Genomic DNA, 20,523 nt, shown 5'->3' with positions numbered 1-20,523 from the left:
GGATTGAGGGATATGGTTTGAAGGTGTGTAGATGGGGATTGAGGGATGTTTTGAGGATATGGGTATGTGGTTTTGAGTGTTATGGGGAAAAGGTGTGTAGTTGTGGTTTTGAGGGATATGGGGTGGTGGTCAGATGGTATTTAGGGATATGGTGAGAGGTTGGGTTGCTGGGGTTTGAGGGATATGGTGTGAAGTTGTTTAGGTGGGATTGAGAAATAAGGAGAGAATGTGGTAGGTGGGGATTGAGGGATATGTGGGACGATAGGTAGTTGGGAATTAAGGTATATGCGTAGGTGGGGATGAGTGATATGGGGAGAAATTCGTTCGGTAGGGTGGTTGGATATGGTGAGAAGGTGGTAAGTTTAGTTGAGGGATATTTTGCGAAGGTTTGGGTGGTTGTGTTGACTGATGTGGGGAGAAGATCGGTCGGTGGGAGTATCTCCCTTTTTCCCTGTCCCCCTCCCTCTACCCCTCTTTCTCTCTGTGTGACTCATTCTCCTCGCTCTCTACTCGTGCACTCCCTCTACTCGCTCTCTCGCCCCTTTCTCTCTCCCTATCTCTCTCTAGGCCTCTCTCTCTGTTTCTGTCTCACTCTCCTCGATCTCAAATCGCTCTCACCCTCTGCTCACTGTCTCTCTCTCTCCAGTCTTTGACCCATCCCCAACTCTCAATCTTTGTCTTCCGTTTCTCTGTCCCCCCAGTTTGCCTCTCTTTCTGTCTGTTTCTTTATCTGTCTGTCTCTTTCTTTCTCCCTCAACCCCACTATATCCCTGTTTGTATTATTCAGACTCTCAAAGTTTGTCTCTCTGTCTCTCTGTCATTACACCGCCCCCCCCCCCCCATCCTCATTCTCCATCTCGGTGTCTCTTTGCCTCTGCTCTGTGTCTCCATCTTCCGTTCTTCACTCTCCCCCCTCACTCTCCCCCTCTACGCTCTATCTCTCTCCCTCTCCACCTGCCCTCACCACCTCTCTCATCAACTAACTCTCTCCCTTTCTCTATTTCTTACCTTCAATTTCACGCTTCCCCTTTACTCTTTCTCTTTGCCTCTGCCACTGCACTCTGTGCCACTACACTCTCTGCCATTATACTCTGTCCCATTACAATCTGTGCCACTACAATCTCTGACCCATCCCCATCTCTCTCTCTCTGTCTTGCTTGTTTCTCTGTCTCCCTTGTTTCTCTCTCACTATCTGCCTGTTTCTTCCTCTGTCTGTCTCTTTCTTTTTCCCTCACCCACACTATTTCTTTGTCTCTATTATGCTTACCCTTACAATCTGCCTGTCTCTCTGCCACTCTCCATGTCGTCATTCTCCTATCTCTCTGTGTCTGTCTCCCTGTCTGTCTCCCTCTAATCTGTCTCTCCTTCTCCACTTTCCATCTGCGCTCTCCACCTCCACTCTCCGTCTCCACTGTTCTTCTCTGACATATCCTCGCCTTTCCCTTCCTCCCTCCGCCCTCTCTGTCTGTCTGTTTCTCCCTCTGTTTCTGTCTTTCATTCTTTCTCCCCCAACATCTGTCTGTCTCTATAATTACATCTCTCTCGCTGTCTCTCTCTCTCTCTCTACTGATTCTCTGCCTCTCCATCCCTATCTCTCTGTCCACCTCCCCATCGCTCTCTCTCCCATCCCCACCTCCGTCTCTCTCTCTCTCTCCCACTCCGCCTCACTCTGCGTCTCTCTCTCTCTCTCCGTCTCTCTCTCTTTCCCTCAGCAATCTCTCCCTCTATCCCCGTCTCTCCTTCTCTGTCTGTCTCTCGTTCTGCCTCCCCTATTTATCTCTATCTCTTGCTGTCTCCTCTCTCTCTTTGTCCTCTGTCTGTCTCTCTCGTTCTCTCTCCCCAACTATCTGTCTCTGTCTTTATTTCTCTCTCTCGCTCCCTCTCACCATTTCTGACCCTTTTTGCTGATGTCTTTCTTTCTCTTCCCCTTTCCATGTCTCTCTGCTCTGTCACTCCTGGTTAGCAGCGCCGCCTGCTGGAGGTTGTGGTCGGTGATGACATTGATCAGGAACGAAGGAACAGGATTCGCGATTGAGCCCCTCCAGCCTCTTACGCCATTCAATTGGATCATGGCGGATCTCTGAATTAAGTTCATTTGCCCGTCTTAACCCCATAATCCCTGAACACAGGGTTAATAAACCTCAGATTGAAAATTAACAATTGAGCTAACATCAACTTCCGTTTTCAGAAGAGTGTTCCAAACATCTACCACCCTTTGCGTGTAGAAGTGTTTCCGAACTTCACTGTGAAAGTCCTGGCTCCAGTTTTCAGGCTGTGTCCCCTCGTCCTCGATTCCCCAACCAGCGACATAGTTTCTCTTTATCTACCCTATTAGTTCCTCTTAATATCTTGAAAACTTCGATCAAATCGCCCCTTAATTATCGAACTTCCAGAGAATACAACCGTAGTTTGTGTAATCTCTCGTCATAATTTAAACCTTGAAGTCCAGGTATCATTTCAGTAAATAAAAGGTCCAAACTGAGTTTTAACAGCTCGGTAAGTTTTAATGACTGCCGAACAAGTAAAGATAAACTTTTAAAAACGACGACTCTAATATTTTTCCTTATTTTATTAGTTTTTGGTTATTGAAGAAGAATTAAAATTGCAATATTATTTTTTAAAACTTTTCCCTTCTGTCTCTTCAATTTAATTCAATTATTTCTTTGGTTTTTTTTATATTTACAATGCCATACAGAATGCTAACTTGAAAGGAATGAAGTCTGCTTGTTTGTTTGAGCAATGCAGCCTGATTCTGTGGGCGGGACTTCTCGTCCTTACCGATTTTGTGGGCGTGTCTTCTCCTCACACACCTTTCCAGCTGCGCAGCAAATCACGCTGCTCAGAGGCTGGGTTGAAAGTTTTTGTAAAGTTCAAATTCAAGCAATTCATCGCCACAGAGCCTACAGTCAGTATTTTTGTTAATTTAATTCGCAGGAGCTGCAGTGAGCGTTGCCTCGCTGCTCGCAGCGATTTCTGGCCCAATGTCTCCTGCCTCTCTGCCAATTTCCGAACCAGGTCAATCATTTCCCATCACTTCCATCAGCTTCAACTTTAGCTCACAGTCTCTTCTGAGGGACTTTATCGAATGCCTTTTGGAGGTCCATATAAACAACATCCATAGACATTCCGCTGTACACTACTTTCGTTACATCATCATAACAAAATCCATGCTGGCTCTTACTGATCAGCTAAAAATGTTCAACGTGTTCAGCCACTATCCTTAATTATAGACCCGAGTACTTTCTCAAAATACAGATGTTTGGCGAACTGGTCTATAATTCCCTGGTTTCCTTCTGTCACCTTTCTTAAATAGTGGAGTAACATGTGCAGTTTTTTCAATTTAGATAAATATTCATGCACCGTTCGGCTGTTAATTAAATCTGACTCATTACTCATTATTAATTCCAGTATGGCCTGCCCCATTGTTGGTCCTCGGACATATTATTGCAGAAAGCTTTCCTGAACATACTCAAGAAATTCGTTACCTTTCTGACATGAGCTGGTCTGTTTTTTTTCCCAATCTATATGAAAGTTAAAATCTTTCCCCATGAAAACCACTCTGCCTTAGACTTAGCTACATGCTTGTCTAATCTCCGCATTTATACATTCTGCCGCTTCACAGCTGCTTAACGGGGGTCTATACACAACTCCCACTTTGGGCTTAAATCCTTTTCGATTTCCGAATTCTACCCATAAAGTTTTCACTGCCTGTTACCTCTCGTCACCTCCTCTCTTATCAATGAAGCAAATTCAACCTTAATCACTCTGAATACTCCTCCCTCTCTGCCAGTTTTCCTATCATTCCTGTGGATCTTATAACCTGGTTTGTTCAGTTCCCATTCCTGACTGTTGTGCAGCCATGCCTCAGTAATGGCTACCATGTTGTATCCTGTAGGTTGAATTTGTGCCCGCATTTCATTCAATTTGTTATTTATACTGCATGCGTTTGTATAAATAACGCTTATTTGGGCCACACACCCCACCCATATTGTAATATTGTATTTCTCACACATTCCTTATTTCTCTCTTCCGATTTAATTACTTTACATCTTTCAGTTTTTCATTCACCTGCAGTGCCTAAAGCATAATTTCTGACTATCACTCTACTCTCTTCCTTTTTGTTCCAGAATTGTTATTTATATTGCTTTTCCAAATGATCTCAACCCCGCCATTTACTAGTTTAAAGCCCGATTCATCCTTAGCGTTGGGACCCTGGTCCCAGCCCGGGTCAGGTGGAGCCGGTCCCAACGGTACAATTCCTTCCTGTCCAAGTACAGGTGCCAGTGTCCCACGAAATGGAACCTCTGCTTCTCACACCACACCTTCATCCATGTGTTCACCGCCCTAATCTGCTTATCGTTGCGACTATTTGCACGTGGCTCAGATAATAATGCAGATATTGTAAACCTTGAGTGCCTGTATTTTTAAAATTTTGCTCCTGATACTCTCAATGTCTGGACTGTGATCTCCTCTCTCATGGCTGGACTGTGATCTCTTCTCTCAGTTTCTGGACATTTATCTCTCTCAGTGTCTTGACTGTGATCCTCTCTCTCAGTGTCCAGCCTGTGATCTCCTCTCTCATTGTCTGGACTGTGCTATCCTCTTAGTGTTTGGACTTTGATCACCTCTCTCAGATTCTGGAATGTGATCTCCTCTCTGAGTGTCTGGACTGTGATCTCCTCTCTCAATGTCTTTACTGATCTCCTCCCTCAGAGACTGGACTGTGTTTTGATCTCTCAATGTCTGGACAACGATCTACTATCTCTGCATCTGCACGATGATGGGGCCTGGAAATGAGGCCACCCATGATACAATAGCCGCACTCAGCATTGATCTGTGAAGGAACTGCTCGAGTAACCAAACACCAATGAGAGACAGAACCTTCAGGTGTGAACAGAAAGAATTTAGTAATAACATTACTGACCAACATAAATACTGTCACGGAATTCATGCTTTGGAAAAGAGGCATGGGAAATAACCAACCACCTCAATTTAAACTGTTCCCAGAACAGGTATAAAATGGGTTAGATATCGAGTAACGCTCCCTCTGCACTGTCACATCAAACACTCAAAGGGCAGGTGAAGTAGGAGTTAGATACAGAGTAAAGTTCCATCTACACTGTTCCATCAAACAGTCCCAGTGCAAGTACAACGCAGATTAGATAAGAGTAAAGGTCCCTCTTCACTCTCCCATGCTCTGTGTGTGGGTCTCAATCCCAACCCGGGTGATATCTGCTGACGGAGAGCGGGATGGAGCCCTGGGCCTTTTCCAGAGATCACTGCCTTCCGCAATTCGAGGCATTCTCCCGTCCATCGATGCTCTGCTCCAGTCTCTCAGTCCGATTGGTGTTAAGATACAGATTGAGGTTTTTGTCGTCATTCTTCCTGGAACAAATCCGCTGAAATAGCAACAAGTGGCTGTTGTTTAGCTGCGAACAGCTGAACAGGCATTTCAAAAACATCTCCTTGTGGCTCTATTTACTTATCCCTCCTCTCTTTCTCGATATTCTGTTCCTCAAACTCTATTTCTTTCTCTGTCTGTCTCGCTCTGTCTCTCCCTCTGCTCTCTCTTTCTCCCTTTACCTCTCTCTCTCTCTCTCTAGCTCTTACCTTCTACAGCACAGAAACAAGCCATTCGTCCCAAACGGTCCATGCCGTTGCTTATGCTGCAGATGATCCTCCTTTCACCCTTCCTCGTGCAACCTAATCAACATATCCTTCTATTCCCTTTTCCCTCGCCGGTTTATCGAGCTTCCCCTTAAAAGCATCTTTGCTCGTCGCCTCGACTCGCTTGTGGTAGCGAGCTGCTCACTCTCACCACTCCCTGGGTAGTTTCTCCTGAATTAATATTGGATTTATTAGTGACTATCTTAGATTTATAACTCCTAGTTCTGCTCTCCCCCGCTGGTGAAATCAACTTCTCGCCGTCTACCCCATCAAACCCGTCTTTAAACTTAAAACTTCGACCAGGTCACTCCTCAGTCTTCTCTTTTCCAGAGAAAAGACCTCTAGCTTGTTCTATCTTTCGTGATAGTTATAACCTCTCAGTTCTATGATATTGTCCCAGTACATTGTCCTAGATGCACTCGAGAAATGTATTGCTTTTATGCCCCAGTCAATAGGAAAATTAAAATCTCCCTTCATAACTGCTTTGCTTTAGCGGCAGGCTCCTCTGATCTCTGTATTTCTGTCTGTGCTCAGTACTGCATGTTTGAAATATTTGTTTCAATAATTGAAAGTTTTTCCTGCCCCAGTTCACCTCAGTGGGTTGTGATCTCCAGTGCGACCGAACCGTCTACGGGTTCAGGCTCTGGACAGCAATTTGAGTCTATGATCCAAGACTGAGAGCACGCTACTTTTAAACAGGCACAGAATGATCCGGGACTGACAGCACACCCCTCTTAATCAGATACAGAATGATATGGGACTGACAGCAAATCCTTTTTAAAAAGACACAGAATGATCCGGGACTGACAACACACCCCTTTTAAACAGACACAGAATGATCCGGGACTGACAGCTCCAACATGAAAATACTTCTCCGATGCGCTGTTCTCAGTGTATTTGCTTCCAACTTTTGCATTTCCCATTCGATCAGTCAAAAATAAAGAGCATAATCTGCGCTCTTCATAACATGAACGCTCATGACCCTGAGGGGGATCGAACCCGCCACTTTTGCAACATTAATATCATGTTTTGCCCAACTGCGCTAATTGGCCACTGTCAAGATATAGCTTTTGTGTTTTTATTTTACTTCGCGTTGATGGCGTTCGCGGGAAACAAATCCCCTTTAGCTGCCAAACAAACCGTTGGAGGGAACTTGCTGCATCCAACCAACCACAAGCCGTCTGCACCTGTCAATCAATCCCCCCTCCTCCCCAGAGTCACTGTCTGCAGTCTGGTCTGCAGTTATCAATCAACCCACACCTCCCCACGGAGACTGCCTGCGGTCTGCAGTCTGCAACTGTTAATCAATCCACCTCCTCCCCAGAGACACTGTCTGTGGTCTGCAGCTGTCAAACATCCAATCACCTATCCACTCCATCAAGTTCCGTCATAATTTTATATTCCTCAATTAAATCTCTTCTCAGCTTCCTTTGTTCCATAGAAAACAAACCCGAGCCTATCCAATTCTTTCTCATAGCTAAAATTCTCCAGCCCTGGCGATATCCTCGTTAATGTCCCCTTTACCCTCTCCAGTGCAATCACAGATATATGGCAATGTGATGATTCCCCCTCCCTTGAATGATCTGATCTCTCTCTCTCTCTCTCTCTCTCTCTCGCTCTCTCTCATTCTACTCTCTCTCTCTCTGACAAGTTTATATCACTCGCTTTGTCTCTCCTGTATATATCTCTCTCTCTCTGTCTGTTTCTCTCTCCATCTCTGGCCCTCTATCGGTCTCTTTCCCTCTCACCTTGTCTTTCACTGTCTTCCCCTCGGTCTCTGTTTCTCTTCTTGTGCTCAACTTCTCTCTCTCTTGCCCCTGTCTCATCCTCTCTTCTCTCTATCGATTTCTCTCTACTCTCTCTCTCTCTTTCTTACCTTATTCTCTCTCTGTACTCTCTCTGTCTCTCTCCACTCTCTCTTTCTCATGCCCTTTATTCTCTCTCTCTCTCTGTCTGACCTCTCTGTGATAATGAAATAATTGGCAAAAGATCTCCAGGGGAAATGTGGACACATTTTTTCAAAGAGGTTTGTTATGACATGGAATGCATTTCCTGAAAGAATGGCGGAACCACATTCCATCGGCATTTTCAAAAGTCAATTGGGCATTTCCTTGAAGAGGACTAATTTGCAGGCTTATGGGAAAAAAGCTGTGCTGTATGACTAAACTTTCAAAGAGCAAGCACAGGCATGACGGGGCGAATGTATGCTAAGATTCCAGACATACTTTGACTGTGCAGCTGAGAAACAGGCCATTCCGCCCCTCATGCCGGTGTTTATGCTGCACAACAGCCCCCTCCCACCCGACTTCATCCAACCACATCAACATATCCTATTCCGTTCTCATCTCATAGAAACATATAATATTCTGAGGGGACTTGACAGGATAGATCGTGACTCCACTGATTGGCAATCTAGAACAATGGGGAATAGTCATTCTCCATTCACCAGATAAGTGGTCGGCCATTTAAGACTGAGATGAAGGCACTTGGTTGAACAACTCATCCAAATGACAGCAATTCAGAGAGTGCAGCACTCACTCAGTACTGACCCTCCAGCATTGCAGAGCTCTCTCAGGACTGGCCCTCCCACAATGCAGCACTCCCTCAGTACCGAGCATCCGACAGTGCAGCAGTCCCACTGTATTGACCATCATTCAGTGCAGCACTCCCTCAGTATTGACCCCCCAACAGTGCAGCACTCCCTCAATACCGACCTGCGACAGTGCAGCACACCCTCAGTACTGACCCTATGAGCGTGTCGCGCTCCCACAGTGTTGGCACCGGGAAGTGTCGGACTCTGATTAAGAGGCTAAATTCTCTGGAGTGTGTTGGGCTTGAGCGCACGACCTTCTGACTATGAGGCCAGAGAGCGACCAACTGAGCATCGGCTCGTAATGACCATGTCAGGCTATTGCTTGACTCGTCTGTGGGTCAGATCTCCCAACTTTGGCCCCAGTTCACACATGTCAGTGAGAAGGACTATGCAGGCCCGTCTGAGCTGGGTGTACCTGTCTGATGCCGAGGCCGTATTTCAGAGGGCAGTTACGTCAACCAGAGTGGTGTGGGATTGCGGTCAGAGTTTAAAGGAAAGGATGAGTGTTCGGATCAAAATGCTCCGAACAGCTCTTTATACCCCTGGAGTAACTGGAATACTCCTGGGAATGAGTCTGAGTATCCAAACTCTCCTTAATGACAGGAGTATCTTCTGAACTCCAGAGAAGATTGGGAGGTGGAAATGAGGGACATGGGGAGAAGTTCGTTATTTAGGAGTGAGGGAAAAGTGGAGCAGTTGATTAGGTCGGATTGAGGGATATGACGAGAAGGTGGGTAAGTGGGAGTGAGGAATATGGGGGAAAGGGGGTAGGCGAGGATTGAGTGATATGGTGGGAAGGGGCTACGTGGGGATTGAGGGATATGTTGATACGGTGGGTAGATGGGGTTGAGCGATACGGGGAGAAGATTGGTAGGTGGGAATTGAGGGACATGTGGAGAAGGCGAGTCGGTGGGGTTCAGTGATATGGGGAGAAGTTGGGTAGGTGGGGATAGAGGGGGATCGTGAGAAGGTGCCTTTTATGGAGCGTCATAAAGGAGGAGAGTGAAGCAGAGAGTTTAGGAAGGGATTTGCAGAGCTTCGGGAGCAGACAACTGAAGGCACGGCCTCAAATGTTTGAGTGCAGGAAATCGGGGATGCGCAAGAGGCCAGAAAGGGAGGAGTGCAGAGATCTCGGTGGGGGTTGATGGGGTTGTAGGTTTGGAAGAGGTTACAGAAATAGGGGGAGCAATGGCCGTGGAAGGATTGGAACATAACGATGAGAATTTTAATATCGAGGCGTTCCGGGACCTGCAGCCAATGGAGCACAGGGGTGATGATTGAACGGAACTTGTTGCGAGTTAGGATATGGGCCAGCAGAATTTTGGATTCGCTGAAGTTAATGGAGTATGGAAAATCGGAGTTCGGCCAGGCGAGCATTGGAATAGATGAGTCTCGATGTAACAAAGGCTCGGACGAGGGTTTCAGAAACAGATGAGATGAGGCAGGTGCGGAGACGGGCGATGTTACGGAGGTGGAACGAGGCGGACTTGGTGATGGAGAGAATATGTGGTCGGAATCTCAGCTCAGGGTCAAATTGGACGTCAAGGGTTGTGAATGGTCTATTTCAGCATCAGACGGTGGCCAGGGAGAGGGATGGAGTTCGTGGGTTGGGCCTGTTATGGGTCACATGACGTGGACTGGCAGTGATATACCCCATGGTACAATAACCACACTCAGCACTGACCCGTGGGACATCTACCCGTGGAGCACGGATCCATGCGAGAGGTAGAAACTTCTGAGGTGAACAGAGAGAGTTTTATAATAACAGGGCGGAGAAACATAAAACATTGTCACGCTGTTTAATACTTCGGAATGTGAGGAATGAGGAATATCAACAAACTCTGTCTCAACTGTTCACATGTTAGAAACAGCAGAGGTTAGATACAGAGTAAAGCCCCCTCTGCACTGTCCCGTCAAACACTCCCAGGCATGTGCAGCACGGGTTAGATATCGTGTAAAGCTCCCTCGACACTGTCCCATTGAATATTCCCAGGGTAGGTGCAACAGTGGTTAGATATTGAGCAAAGCTCCCTCTACATTGCCCCTTCATACTTTCGCAGGGCAGGAACAACAGAGTTTAGATACAGAGTAAGGATCCCTCTACACTCGCCCATGCTCTGTGTGTGGGTGTCAACCAAACACCGGGTGAGATTTACTAACCGAGAGCGGGATGAAGCCTGGGCCCTCCGCAGAGAGCACTGCCTCTCCCCATTGTCGGTGATTCAACCTCCCTGTGCTGTGATCCTGATTGTTCCTCTCTCTCGTTCTCTCTCTCTCTCTCTCTCACTCATTCACTCTACTCTCTCTCTCTCTGACCAGTCTCTATCACTCGCTCTGTCCACGTCTCTCCCTCTCTCTGTCTATCTCTTCCCTGTTTCCCCCCTGTCTGTTTCTCTCCCTTTCCCTGTCCTTCTGTCGGTATCTCTCAATCTACCCTTGTCTTTCTCTGTCTTCCCCTTTGTGTCTTGTTCTCTTCTTGTGCTCTCCTTCTCTCCCTCTTGCCTCTGTATCATCCTCTCTTCCTCTCACTCTGTCCGCCTACCCTCTCTGTCTCCTTCTACTCACTCTATTTCTCGCTTCCTCAACCCACTCCTCTCTCTCTCCCTGTCTCTCGCCCACCAACTCTCTCTGTCTGTACCTTTTCTGTCTCATTCTACTCTCTCTCTCTTTCTCATCCTAATCGCCACTCTCTCTTTCCTCTTGTCTCTGTCTGTACCCTCTCTGTCATCATCTGCTCTCTCTCTTTCTCACCCTACTCCCCTCACTCTCTATCTCTCTCGTAATCTGTCTGTAGTCTATTAGTCTTCTTCTGATCTCTCTCCCTCTCACTCACTCTCTCTCTCCCTATCACTCCTCTCTTAGACAATAACATAATTTGCAAAATGTCTCGATTGTAAATGAGGAAACATTTATTCACTGAGTTTTGTTTTGTTAAAGAATGAAATTCCTGAAAGAGCGGTGGAACGACATTCCATAGGCACTTTCAAAAGGCTTGTCCTTGAAAAGGACTAATTTGAAGGGTTATGGATTAAACGCTGGGTTGCAGGATTACATTTGGCAGTTCTTTCAACAAGATAGCACAAGCATGCCGTGCCGAATTTGCAGTAACTTTCCTGAATTCCGTAGACTGCACAGTTCAGAAACAGGCCGTTCAGCCCAACAGGTCCATGCCGGTGTTTATGCTCAAAACGAGCCCACTCAAACCCTTCTTCATCTAACCCCATCAACATGTCCTTCTATTCCTTTCTCATCTCATTGAAACATATAAACTAGAATATAAGATTCTGCGGGGACTTGAAAGGATAGATGCTGAGAGATTGTTTCTCCTGGCTGGCGAGTCCAGAACAAGGATTGTCGTCTTCAGATCAGGGCTCGGCCATTTAAGACTGAGATGAGTAGGAATTTATTCAATCAGAGGTTTGTGAATCTTTTGAATTCTCCACCCAGAAGGCTGTGGATGCTCCGTCGTTGCGTGTATTCAAGGCTGAGATTGATAGATTATTGGACTCTCGGGAATCGAGGGATGTGGGGAACCGGCGGGAAAGTGGAGTTGAGGTGGAAGATCAACCATGATCTGATTGAATGGCGGTGGAGGCTCGAGGGGCCGGATGGGTTACTCCTGTATATTCTTATATTCTTGTGTTCTTTCTCTCTCATGTGTTGAACTAGCTACCCGTTGAATGCATCGTTGCCATTCGTCTCAACTACTCTTGGTGGCAGCGAGCTTTACATTCTCACCAGTCTCTGGGTAAAGATGTTTTTATTGAATTCCTTGATCGATTCAATTCGATTTATTCGTGACTATCTTATAATAATGATCCCTGGTTCTGGTCTCCCCTGCAAGTGGAAACATCTTCTCTACGTCTACCCTATCAAGCACATCAATTAAATTAAATAGTTTTATCAGGTCACTCCTCAGTCTTCTCTTTTCCGGATAAAAGAGCCTCAGCTTGTTCTCTCTTTCCTGACATGTGTAACCTCTCAGTTCTATGACATTGTTTCAGAAAACTGCCCTAGATGCACTCTGGAAATTTATTGCCTTCATGTCCCAATCCATTTGAATATTAAAATATCCCTGCTTAGCTGCTTTGCCTTAGCAACAGGCTCGTCTGATATCCATATTTCTGTTTCGGGTCAATACTTCCTGTTGGAAGTACCTGATTCATGTGATGCCCCAGTTCATCACAGTTGGTTGTGATCTCCAGTGTGATCGAGCCGTCTATGGGTTCAGGCTGTGAACAGAAACTTGATCCTCTGATACGTGACTGACGGCACACCAATTACAAACAGACACAGAATGAACTGGGACTGACAGCACATCCCTTTCAAACAGACACAGAATGATCCGGGAGTGACAGTTCATCCCTTTTAAACAGACACAGAATGTTTGGCTAATTCATCTACAATTCAATGGTTTCCTTCTTTCACCTTTCTTAAATAGTGGGGTAACATGTGCAGTTTTTCAATTTAGATAAATGTTCATGCACCGTTAGGCTGTCAATTAAATCTGACTCATTGCTCATTATTAATTCTAATATGGCCTGCCCCATTGTTGATCCTGGGACATATTATTGCAGAAAGCTTTCCTGAACATACTCAAGCAATTCGTTACCTTTCTGACATGAGCTGGTCTGTTTTTCCCAATCAATGTGAAAGTGAAAATCTATCCCCATTAACACCACTCTGCCTTAGTGCATGCTTGTCTAATCTCCAAATTTATACATTCTGCCGCTCCACAGCTGCTACAAGGAGGTCTATACACAACTCCCACTTTGGGCTTAAATCCTTTTCTATTTCCTAATTTTACCCATAAAGATTTCACTGCCTGTTTCCTCTCGTTATATCCTCTCTTATCAATGAAGTAATTTCAACCTTAATCACTCAGGATACTCCTCTCCCTCTGCCAGTTTTCCTATCGTTCCTGTAGACCTTACAACTTGGTTTATTCAGTTCCCATTCCTGACAGTTGTGCAGCCATGCCTCAGTAATCGCTACCATGTCGTACCCTGTAGGTTGAATTTGTGCCCGCATTTCATTCAATTTGTTGCTTATACTCCATGCATTTGTATAATTAACGCTTATTTGGGCCACAGACCCTAACCATATTTAAAATTGTATTTCTCACACATTCCTTATTTCCCTCTTCCGATTTAATTGCATTACATCTTTCACTTTTTCATTTACCTGTAGTGCCTAAAGCATAATTTCTGACTATCACTCTACTCTCTTCCTTTTTGTTCTAGAATTGTCATTTATATTACTTTTCCAAATGAGCCCTACCCCCCATTTACGAGTTTAAAGCCCGATTGATCCTTAGCGCTAGGACCCAGATCCCAGCTCAGGTCAGGTGGAGCCGGTCCCAACGGTAGAATTCCTTCCTGACCTAGTGCAGGTGCAAGTGTCCCACGAAATGGAACCGCTGCTTCTCACACCACTCCTTCATCCATGTGTTCACCTCCTTAATCTCCTTACCCCTGCGACTATTGCACGTAACTCAGGTAATAATGGAGAGATTATAACCCTTGAGTGCCTGTATTTTTAAAATTTTGCTCCTGATACTCTCAGTGTCTGGACTGTGATCTCCTCTCTCATGGCCGGACTGTGATCTCTTCTCTCGGTGTCTGGACGTTTACCTCTCTCAGTATCTGGACTGTGATCCTCTCTCTCAGTGTCCAGCTTGTGACCTCCTCTCCCAATGTCTGGACTGTGATATCCTCTCAGTGTTTGGACTGTGATCACCTCTCTCAGATTCAGGACTGTGATCTCCTCTCTGAGTGTCTGGACTGTGATCTCCTCTCTCAATGTCTGTACTGATCTCCTCCCTCAGTGTCTGGACTACGATTTACTCTCTCTGTGTCTGAACGATGATGGGGCCTGGGAATAATGCCACCCATGATACAATAGCCTCACTCAGCATTGACCTGTAAAGGAACTGCTCGAGTAACCAAACACCAGAGAGAGACAGAACCTTCTGGTGTGAACTGAAAGATTTTTGGAAGAACAGGGCTCACCAACATAAACACTGTCACTGACTTCATGCTTTGGAATATGAGGCATGGGAAATAACCAACCATCTCAGTTGAAACTGCTCCCAGGAAAGGTATAAAATGGGTTAGATATAGAGTAAAGCTCCCAAACACTGTTACATCAAACACTCACAGGTCAGGTGAAGTAGGAGTTAGATGCAGAGTAAAGTTCCATCCACACTGTTCCATCAAACAGTCCCAGGGCAACTACAACGCAGGATAGATGAGAGTATATCTCCCTTTACACTGTCCCATCAAACACTCCCAGAGCAGTTGCAACACAGGTTAGATAGAGAGTAAAAGTCGCTCTGCACTCTCCCATGCACTATGTGTGGGTCTCAATCACAACCAGGGGTTATATCTACTAACGGAGAGCGGGATGGAGCCTGGGCCTTTTCCAGAGATCACTGTCTTCCGCAATTCTTGGTCATTCTCCCTTCCATCGATGCTCTGCTCCAGTCTTTCAGTCTGACTAAACTTTCAAAGAGCCAGCACAGGCATGATGGGGCGAATGTATGCTAAGATTCTAGACATACTTTGACTGTGCAGCTGAGAAACAGGCCATTCCGCCCCTCATGCCGGTGTTCATGCTGCACAACAGCCCCCTCCAACCCGACTTCATCCAACCACATCAACATATCCTGTTCCTTTCTCATCTCAGAGAAACATATAGTATTCTGATGGGACGTGACAGGATAGATGGTCAATTTGCTAAGATACAAATTGAGGTTTTTGTCTTCATTCTTCCTGGAACAAATCTGATGAAATGGCAACAAGTGGCTATTGTTTAGCTGCCAACAGCCTCACGGGGATTTCAAAAACGTCTCCTTGTGGCTCTATTTACTTATCCCTCCTCTCATTCTCGATATTCTGTTCCTCAAACTCTGTCTATTTCCCTGTCTGTCTCTCTCTGTATCTCTCGTGCTCTGTCTCTCCCTCTAGTCTCCCTTTACTCTCTCTCTCTCTTTCTCTTAACCTCTGCATAGACTGTACAGCACAGAAACACGCCATTCGTCCCAAAGCGTCCATGCCGTTGCTTATGCTGCAGATGATCCTCCTTTCACCCTTCCTCATCTAACCTATTCAACATATCCTTCAATTCCCTTTTCCCTCTTGTGTTTATCTGGCTTCCCCTTAAAAGCATCTTTGCTTGTCGCCTCGACTCGCTTGTGGTAGCGAGTTGCTCACTCTCACCACTCCCTGGGTAAAGGAGTTGCTCCAGAACTAATTATGGATTTATTAGTGACTATCTTAGATTAATAACTCCTGGTTCTGCTCTCCCCCGCGGGTGGAATCATCTTCTCTCCGTCTACCCCATCAAACCCGTCTTTGAACTTAAAGACTTCGACCAGGTCACTCCTCAGTCTTCTCTTTTCCAGAGAAAAGACCTCTAGCTTGTTCTCTCTTTCGTGATAGTTATTACCTCTCAGTTCTATGATATTGTCTCAGTAAATTGTCCTAGATGCACTCGAGAAATTTATTGCTTGCATGTCACAGTCAATTGGAAAATTAAAATCTCCCTTCATAACTGCTTTGCCTTAGCGGCAGGCTGCTCTGATCTCTGTATTTCTGTCTGTGCTCAGTACTGCATGTTGAAATATTTGTTTCATTAATTGAAAGCATTTCCTGCCCCAGTTCACCTCAGTGGGTTGTGATCTCCAGTGTGACCAAACCGTCTACGGGTTCAGGCTCTGAACAGCAACTTGAGTCTATGATCCAGGACTGAGAGCACACTACTTTCAAACAGGCACAGAATGATCCAGGACCGAGAGCACACCCCTTTTAAATAGATACAGAATGATCCGGGACTGAGGGCGCACCCCTTTTAATCAGATACAAAATGATCTGGGACTGACAGCAAACCCCTTTTAAACAGACACAGAATGATCCGGGACTGAAAGCAAACCCTTTATAAAAAGACACAGAATGATCCGGGACGGACAGCACACCCCTTTTAAACAGACACAGAATGATCCGGGACTGACAGCTCCAACATTAAAATGCTTCTCCGATGCTCTGTTCTGAGTGTATTTCCTTCCAAACTTTGCATTTCTCATTCGATCACAGTCAAAAATAAAGAGCAGAAACTGCGCTCTTCATAAAATGAACTCTTATGGCTCTTATGGGGATCGAACCCGCGACCTTAGCGTCATTAATACCATATTTTACCCAACTGAGCAAATCGGCCACTGTCAAGAGAAAGCCCTTGTGTTTTCATTTTACTTTGTATTGATGGCGTTCCCGGGAAACAAATCCTCTGTCGCTGCCAATCAAACAAACCGTTGGAGGGAACTTGCTGCATCGAACCAACCACAAGCCGTCTGCACCTGCCAATCAATCCCCCCTCCTCCCCAGAGACACTGTCAGCAGTCTGGTCTGCAGCTGTCAATCAACCCACACCTCCCCACGGAGACTGCCTGCCGTCTGCAGTCTGCAACTGTTAATCAATCCACCTCCACCCCAGAGTAACTGTCTGCAGTCTGCAGCTGTCAATCACCCAGTCACATTCATCCACTGTATCTGGTCGCGTCAGAATTTTATATTCCTCAATTAAATCTCTTCTCAGCTTCCTTTGTTCCAAAGAAAACGACCCGAGCCTATCCAATTCATTCCCATATCTAAAATTCTCCAGCCCCGGCGATATCCTCGTCAATGTCCCCTTTACCCTCTCGAGTGCAATGACAGATTTCCGGCAATGTGATGATTCCCCCTCCCTTTAATGCTCTGATCTCTCTCTCTCTCTCACTCTCTCTCTCTCATTCTACTCTCTTTCTCTGACAAGTTTTTATCACTGACTTTGCTCACCGATATTTCTCTCTCTCTGTCTGTATCTCTCTCCCTCTCTGGCCCTCTGTCGTTCTCTTTTCCTCTCCCCTTGTCTTTCTCTGGCTTCCCCTCGGTCTCTGTCTCTCTTCTTGTGCTCAACTTCTCTCTCTCTTGCCCCTGTCTCATCCTCTCCTCTCTCTGTCGATGTCTCTCTGCTCTCTCTCTCTCTCTCTCTTTCTTACCTTATTCTCTCTCTGTACTCTCTCTTTCTCTCTCTACTCTCTCTTTCTCTTGCCCTTTATTCTCTCTCTCTCTGTCTCACCTCTCTGTGATAATGAAATAATTGGCAAAAGATCTCTCGGGAAAATGTGGACATATTTTTTAAAGAAGTTTGTTATGACATGGAATGCATTTCCTGAAAGAGTGGCAGAACCACATTCCATCGGCATTTTCAAAAGGCAATTGGGCATGTCCTTGAAGAGGACGAATTTGCAGGGTTATGGGGAAAAAGCTGTGGTGTATGACTAAACTTTCAAAGAGCCAGCACAGGCATGACGGGGCGAATTTATGCTAAGATTCGAAACATACTTTGACCGTGCAGCTGAGAATCAGGCCATTCCGCCCCTCATGCCGGTGTTCATGCTGCACAACATCCCCATCCCACCCGACTTCATCCAACCACATCAACATATCCTATTCCGTTCTCATCTCATAGAGACATTTAGTATTCTGAGAGGACTTGAGAGGATAGATGGTGACTCCACTGACTGGCAACCCAGAACAATGGGGAATAGTCATTCTCCATTCCCCAGATAAGTGGTCGGCCATTTAAGACTGAGATGAAGGTACTTGGTTGAACAACTCATCCAAATGACAGCAATTCAGAGAGTGCAGCACTCACTCAGTACTGACCCTCCAGCATTGCAGAGCTCTCTCAGTACTGGCCCTCCGACAATGCAGCACTCCCTCAGTACCGACCATCCGACAGTGCAGCACTCCCACTGTATTGACCATCATTCAGTGAAGCACTCCCTCAGTATTGACCCTCCAACAATGCAGCACTCGCTCAATACTGACCTGCGACAGTGCAGCACTCCCTCAGTACTGACCCTATGAGCGTGCAGCGCTCCCACAGAATTGGCACCGGGAAGTGTCGGCCGCTGATTAAGAGGCTCAATTCTCTGGAGTGTGTGGGGCTTGAGCGCACGACCTTCTGACTATGAGGCCAGAGTGCTACCTACTGAGCATCGGCTCGTAATGACTATATCAGGCTATTGCTTGACTCGTCTGTGGGTCAGATCTCCCTACTTTGGCCCCAGTTCACACATGTTAGTGAGAAGGCCCGTCTGAGCTGGGTGGACCTGTCTGATGCCGAGGCCGTATTTCAGAGGGCAGTTACGTCAACCAGAGTGGTGTGGGATTGGGGTCAGAGTTTAAGGGAAAGAATGAGTGTTAGGATCAAAATGCTCCGAACAGCTCTTCATACACCTGGAGAAACTGGAATATTCCTGGGAATGAGTCTGAGTATCCAAACTCTCCTTAATGAGTGGAATACCTTCTGAACTCCAGAGAAGATTGGAAGGTGGAAATAAGGGACATGGGGAGAAGTTCGTTCGTTGGGAGTGGGGGATATGTGGAGCAGTTGATTAAGTCGGATTGAGGTATATGACTAGAAGGTGGGTCGGTGGGTGTGAGGGATATGGGGGAAAGGGGCTAAGTGGGGATTGAGGGATATGTTGATACGTTGGGTAGATCGGGTTGACCGAAAGGGGGAGAAGGTTGGTAGGTGGGAATTGAGGGATATGTGGAGAAGGCGAGTAGGTGGTGTTGAGTGATATGGGGAGAAGGTGGGTAGGTGGGGAGAAAGGGAGATCGTGAGAAGGTGCCTTTTCAGGAGCGTCATAAAGGGGGAGAGTGAAGCAGAGAGTTTAGGAAGGGAATTGCAGAGCTTTGGGAGGAGACAACTGAAGGCACGTCCTCAAATAGTGGAGTGCAAGAAATCGGGGTTGCGCAAGAGGCCAGTATGGGAGGAGTGCTGAGATCTGGGTGCGGGGGGATGTGGTTGTAGCGTTGGAAGAGTTTACAGAAATAGGGGGAGCAATGGCTGTGGAAGGATTGGAAAAGAACGATGAGAATTTTAAAATCGAGGCGTTCCTGGACCGGCAGCCAATGGAGCACAGGGGTGATGATTGAACGGAACTTGTTGCGAGTTAGGATACGGGCCAGCAGAATTTTGGATTCGCTGAAGTTAATGGAGTATGGAAAATCGGAGGTCGGCCAGGCGAGCATTGGAATAGATGAGTCTCGATGTAACAAAGGCTCGGACGAGGGTTTCAGAAACAGATGAGATGAGGCAGGTGCGGAGACGGGCGATGTTACGGAGGTGGAAGGAGGCGGACTTGGTGATGGAGAGAATATGTGGTCGGAATCTCAGCTCAGGGTCAAATTGGACGTCAAGGGTTGTGAATGGTCGATTTCAGCATCAGACGGTGGCCAGGGAGAGGGATGGAGTCGGTGGGTTGGACCTGTTATGGGTCACATGACGTGGACTGGCAGTGATATACCCCATGGTACAATAACCACACTCAGCACTGACCCGTGAGACATCTACCCGTGGAACACGGATCCATGCGAGAGGCAGAAACTCCTGAGGTGAACAGAGAGAGTTTTATAATAACAGGGCAGAGAAACATAAAACATTGTCACGATGTTTAATACTTAGGAATGTGAGGCATGAGAAATATCAACAAACTCTGTCTCAACTGTTCACATGTTAGAAACAGCACGGGTTAGATACAGAGTAAAGCCCCCTCTGCACTGTCCCATCAAATACTCCCAGGGCAGGTGCAGCACAGGTTAGATACAGAGTAAAGCCCCCTCGACACTGTTCCATCAAACAGTCCCAGGCATGTGCAGCACGGGTTAGATATCGTGTAAAGCTCCCTCGATACTGTCCCATTGAATATTCCCAAGGTAGGTACAACAGGGGTTAGATATAGAGCAAAGCTCCCTCTATGTTGCCGCTTCATACTTTCGCAGGGCAGGAACACCAGAGTTTAGATACAGAGTAAGGATCCCTCTGCACTCGCCCATGCTCTGTGTGTGGGGGTCAACCAAACACCGGGTGAGATTTACTAACCGAGAGCGGGATGAAGCCTGGGCCCTCCGCAGAGATCACTGCCTCTCCCCATTGTCGGTGATTCAACCTCCCTGTGCTGCTGTGATCCTGATTGTTCCTCTCTCTCGTTCTCTCTCTCTCTCTCTCACTCATTCACTCTACTCTCTCTCTCTCTGAACAGTCTCTATCACTCGCTCTGTCCACGTCTCTCCCTCTCTCTGTCTAACTCTTCCCTGTTTCGCTCCCTGTCTGTTTCTCTCCCTTTCCCTGTCTTTCTGTCGATATCTCTCATTCTACCCTTGTCTTTCTCTGTCTTCCCCTTTGTGTCTTGTTCTCTTCTTGTGCTCTCCTTC

At 46.4% G+C, this 20,523-nt stretch overlaps 1 long non-coding RNA gene across 2 annotated transcripts in view; it reads left to right on the top strand.

Annotated features, from left to right (window-relative positions):
- LOC137313857 (uncharacterized) overlaps positions 1-11,270 on the top strand; it is a 118,620-nt gene extending 107,350 nt beyond the window's left edge. For both annotated transcript variants that reach the window (XR_010961097.1, XR_010961098.1), the window contains exon 13: positions 11,198-11,270. This is a non-coding gene — a long non-coding RNA (uncharacterized lncRNA). The remainder of the gene's footprint in view (positions 1-11,197) is intronic.
- Positions 11,271-20,523: the final 9,253 nt, after the last annotated feature.

The sequence above is a fragment of the Heptranchias perlo genome, unplaced genomic scaffold, assembly GCF_035084215.1.
Source record: "Heptranchias perlo isolate sHepPer1 unplaced genomic scaffold, sHepPer1.hap1 HAP1_SCAFFOLD_49, whole genome shotgun sequence".
NCBI classification, from domain to species: domain Eukaryota; kingdom Metazoa; phylum Chordata; class Chondrichthyes; order Hexanchiformes; family Hexanchidae; genus Heptranchias; species Heptranchias perlo.
The sequence above is the reverse complement of the archived record's forward strand: the minus strand, read 5'-3'. Positions and strand labels throughout refer to the sequence as shown.